Source organism: Galeopterus variegatus, unplaced genomic scaffold, assembly GCF_000696425.1.
Source record: "Galeopterus variegatus unplaced genomic scaffold, G_variegatus-3.0.2 Scaffold5964, whole genome shotgun sequence".
NCBI lineage: Eukaryota > Metazoa > Chordata > Mammalia > Dermoptera > Cynocephalidae > Galeopterus > Galeopterus variegatus.
This window is the reverse complement of record NW_007732075.1, coordinates 29,457-29,887: the sequence shown is the minus strand read 5'-3', so window position 1 is coordinate 29,887 and position 431 is coordinate 29,457.

Here is a 431-nt window from a genome sequence, read left to right as displayed (position 1 = left end):
GATCCGTTGCCGGACACGAAAAAAGAAAAAAAAAAAGGAAAAAAAAAAAAAAAAAAAGAAATGTATATTGCTTTCCAAGAAAAAATAATAAGAATTATTGTATTTTTTGTGCTTTAGACCTGGTCATTCTTTTTAGTTTGTATTTTACAGTAATTGTGGCTGAAATTTTATATAAGTATATTAGAGACTGGCCATGTTTAAATGAATTGCCATCAAGGGATTAATCCTGTAACCTTTATGAGCATGTTTTATTAATATCATCCTATCATTAAATTGAATATTAATAATATTTAACATTTAATAAGCATAGAATCTGTATGTAGGAATGTACTTCGTGCCAGTGGGTTTTAAAAATGTGGAAGTCGCTATCACAGCCTGAGAACCATTAAGCACATTCTGCATAATATAATAATAGCAGTGATACAACTCAT